This window comes from Frieseomelitta varia, unplaced genomic scaffold (genome assembly GCF_011392965.1).
Source record: "Frieseomelitta varia isolate USP_RPSP 00005682 unplaced genomic scaffold, Fvar_1.2 scaffold_300, whole genome shotgun sequence".
Taxonomy (NCBI): domain Eukaryota; kingdom Metazoa; phylum Arthropoda; class Insecta; order Hymenoptera; family Apidae; genus Frieseomelitta; species Frieseomelitta varia.
Window position 1 is genome coordinate 393,005 of NW_025110036.1, and position 4,473 is coordinate 397,477.

Here is a 4,473-nt window from a genome sequence, read left to right on the forward strand (position 1 = left end):
CATATATCATACAATGTATATGAAGTGCATACATAATGCAAAATACAAAACACACAATACAAAAACTAAAACACAATACAAAATATAAAATATTATTTAGGAAATAGAGGGAACAAATGCTCTGTCCAGGCCCCGCTTCTTTATCACGTTCGCATGGACCATCAATCCCCGCGAACGTATCGCAGTATATTAATTACGTCTGGCGTAATCGTAAATCCCTGGGGGGGGAGGGAAAAAAAAGTGAGAGAGAAAATAGAAGGAGAAACTCGGTCGGTGCGATATAATAATCGCGGCTGGTGCTTTCAAGCTTGAAAGCGAATCGCAATGCGATTTCGCGGAAACGCGAATCGATGCACGCAGCGTGAAGTTTTAATGCTCGAAATATCGCAGCTGTTGTGATGTCGCGCTTTCTGCTTGCCGAATGAATTATAAAAAATCCCCCTCTCCCTCCCCCTCATCTCCTTCCCCCCGTGAAACATGAAATAGTTAATGCCGCGTTACGCCGAAAACGCTTTACCGAAAGAATTTATTTCCCGTGCTGTTTCTTTCTTTCTTTTTTTCTCTCTCTCTTTTTTTCTTTTTCAATCTGTTTCCATTTCCCTCTTTCCGCCGCCGGTTCTCCATTTTCTTCGTTCCTCGCGCGTACGTTCGTGGCCGCGTTATTATTTCGCGGCGGTGTATACGTACGTACCGTACGTGAACTGTGTTTCCTTGCACAGAGAAAATTGTGTATTCCGTATTACGCGGTCTCGTGGCTTTAGCGAGTACGCGCTTTTGAAAATTTGAAGCACGCGGCTATTAGATGTGTATCGCAAGGGCGTGCGTAATCGATACACATGCTTGGAAATTCGCGTTTAGCCGGGAATAATTGCTGTTCGGTGTGTTGCCAGCCTCGAAGTATTACTTATGGGTGGTATTCTAGCGTGAACTTTTGAACAAAATCGATTTCTTTTTTTTTTTTTTCTTTGCATATTCTTAAAGGACACAGTTTTAGAAATAAATAATCTTACGTGTGAACTCCTAAAGTTAACGAAGTTATGGTTGTTCGAAGGACACGACGACCTGTATCATTGTTACCGCAATACTAAACTTTAGAGGCATTTATCTGGAAACCATGTTTTTTACGGTGTCCATGATATCTCAAAATCTACTTGACTAATTGGCTCAAAATTTTAAGTACGCATTTAGTACATTAGTATGACTATAGCCCCTACCAGAATCAACCAAAAAATTTTATTTTTTATATTTCTCTAGGCTTCCGAAGTTTTATCAAAAACATGCAAAAATCGATGGTCGAACTTCAAAGTATCGCCACTTTTTTTAATTACTTTTTTCTTTTGTTTTGATACCTGCTGTATAGCCAAACTCATACTAATTGAGGAACATTCACGCAGAATCGTGGCCGGAATCGTGGACACCGTGAGACGACTCTTTTTTAAAAGCGTTCTATGAGAGTATGCAATGCCACTAATTTTAACTCTTTTTTGTCCCAAAAAAATTTTAAAACGTCGTTGAAATACTGTCAATTTGACTGCAAGAGGTGTAATAGTTTCTTTACAAAAAATTCCCTAATAAAGTAAAAAAAAAAAAAAAAAAACACTAGAATACCCCCTTAATATACTAGGAGAGCGCTTTACGGGGGATTTTGAATTTTGGAAAATTTATTGTTAAACTAGAACGGATGTTTCTACAAAAATTTGTGCATAAGTAAGTGCAGAGTTGGGCGAACTGTAATTTTGATTAATGGAGGTTGGTTATGATTGTCAAACGATCAATAATCATTGATCACTGAACGACGGAAATAATCACTGTAATTGAACGTTATGAATCATTAATCACAAAATGATTACACTTCTGATTATTTGATTGTATTAATAGATCGAAAACATTGTTACATTACTTTGTAGAAACTGGTCGTTATTGATTACGATTTTCTGCATGACTCGACGAACACGGACTGTTTAATGACAAACTCGACGAATGATCAAAATTTTGTAATTATTCATTGTGATACGCGTTTTCATTTTTATACCAGATTATAAAGAAAAATTATCATAAATTCGACGCTACTCATAACACTATTATAACGCACATTATATATTATTATTACGTTATAACGCAGCATGCGTTATTATATTTATTTCACATATTCTTGATCATACAAATACTTAACAATCTCTCGTTGTCAAAAATGAATTTTCATTGAAGGCATAAAGCACTTTTCGTACAAATGAAACTGTGTAAAGGAAAAAAATGGAAGAAGGTTAAAATTTGGTGAATGGTGAATACTTGAAGATTCACTCCTCGAAATATTAACCTTTCATAGGCGAGTATGTTATATTTTTACATTTCATTGGAAAACTGGATCATCGATTTAGTTGTTTTAGAATTAAACTAGATAATATACTTTAGAATAAAATCTCGACAAGGCTCTACAGGAACTAGTTCAAAGATTAATTGCAAAACAAAAAGTGTTCTTAAATATACTTAAACAGGCAAATATTCGCACATGATTTCCTTCAAGGAAATAAATAAAATTCCATTTTATCCCTTTAAGGAGAGGATCAAGTAAGAGCAGATGGACTGGGTCTTAAAAAATAGCAATAAAATTTTCAACGTAATTACATTCTGATATAAAGAAAATGAAAAAATATTAGCGAAATGTAATAATTTATACTTCATGTTGGACGTTGCAGCCGAGAACTGAAATCGTAAAGTAGCAAAATGACGTTCCTCCGTAGCAAAGTTTCCTTTTTGAGAAAATTGGCTTTCCAAATCTCTTGGGTACACAATCGATTGAAGTATTTCGATGACTTTCGAGTCAAGTAGCGCTATGCCACGGTTCGATAGAACCGTAATGTATTATGTACCATGTTCACTGAGGAAACTTATAATCTACATACAGGTGTGTACACACATGTACGCATGATTCCCGTACTCCAGAGTGATAAAGCAACGTTTCAACGTCGTATTCGAAAAATTTCTCGAAAAGATATGGAAGGAAACTTTTTTAGAATATTAATTAGAGGAATCATTGAAATATTAATGTTTAGAATATTAATATTATAAAAATGAAATAATACATAAGATGAGATAAACAAACGTTCGCTGAAAGGTTCGAAGTGAATCGCCTTGGAAAAATTTAACAGAAATTGAAGCAAGTGAATGGCCATTGATAATTTTTAAATCAACAATAAAAATTCACAAAGAATACAAGCATGAAGCTTGATTTCAAAGTTTTGACTACAGTAGTAGAACTAAACAAACAATTTTTGCGCTTCACGTGACGAAACGCGCAACTCGAATTATACAAATGTCAGTTTCATCCAGTTTTTAAAATTTGCAAGAGAAGACATTTTTAAAATTTGCACAGTCGCGAACGGAAACACTCGTCGCGAGAGCGAGGATAAAAAGAGTTTTCGAAGGATTCACGCGTTGGCGAGAATTCGTTGTTATCCTAACGGCGAGGAACGATGATTAATTATTAATGTGCTTTATTTTTGCTTGCAGAACGAACTACCGTCCCCATGCTTGACAGTGCCTTTCCTGGGATCACTTTAGGTGAGTCGGCCGTAATGGAAATTCCTCTATTAAAATTTCAGGCAATAAGATTGTTTACCTTTCATCTTCCACGCTTCGCGAATCCCCGATGTAATTCGAAAGCGCTCTCTTGCACTCGCGTTATTATCGACCGATACAGAGCGCTCTTGCATTTTAAAAGGGAATCGATAGCTCGCCGGGGACTTTGAAAGAGTCTCGACACCCACGCGAAAAAATACTTTTCGATCCCCTGGTAGAACGTAGGATGGGTCCGAGTTTCGTAACGAGTTGACAAACTTAATCTATCTTGGCCAGTGTGACGTTAGTTCGCCGAGACAGATTGGGAATATCAAATTCTGTTGCACGTTCCCCCTGAAATTTTACCATAGCGAAGTCCAAGTTACACGGGCAAGTTAATCCTTTGAGTATTTAGAGTTAATTAATTAAAGTTATTATATATATATTGTTATATTATATTTATAACACTTTATTATATTATATTTATAACAGTTATTATATATATATATAGTATTATATATATATATTATATTATATTTATAACAGTTATTATATATATATATTAATATTATAATATTATAATATAGTATTATATATATATATATATATATATATATATATTAAAGTTATTATATAGTTATATATATAGTTATATTATATATATTGTATGAGAAGCATTTCATTAAGAATATGTTTGTAATATACAGGATGTTTCGTAACTTGTGGAACCCACTTCGGGAACTGATTGTACGCCTAAAAATAATGAAAAAATGTCATATAAATATATGTCCTATCTGTCTTTGTTTATGAGATATAATGAATTTTATAAACAGCGCAAACTCTAGTAAGCTAGTTTTACCAGGGATGGTATATTCAATTTTCATAATAATCATAATTGGGATGAAGAAAACCCAC

The 4,473-nt window shown here is 34.4% G+C and overlaps 1 protein-coding gene across 1 annotated transcript in view; it reads left to right on the plus strand.

The window, feature by feature from the left end:
• The first annotated feature begins 3,510 nt into the window (after window positions 1–3,510).
• Window positions 3,511–4,473, plus strand: part of LOC122529668 — a 52,825-nt gene continuing 51,862 nt past the window's right edge. Inside the window, exon 1 of the mRNA XM_043656003.1 lies at window positions 3,511–3,561. The gene's annotated coding sequence lies outside the window, so the exon portion shown is untranslated. The remainder of the gene's footprint in view (window positions 3,562–4,473) is intronic.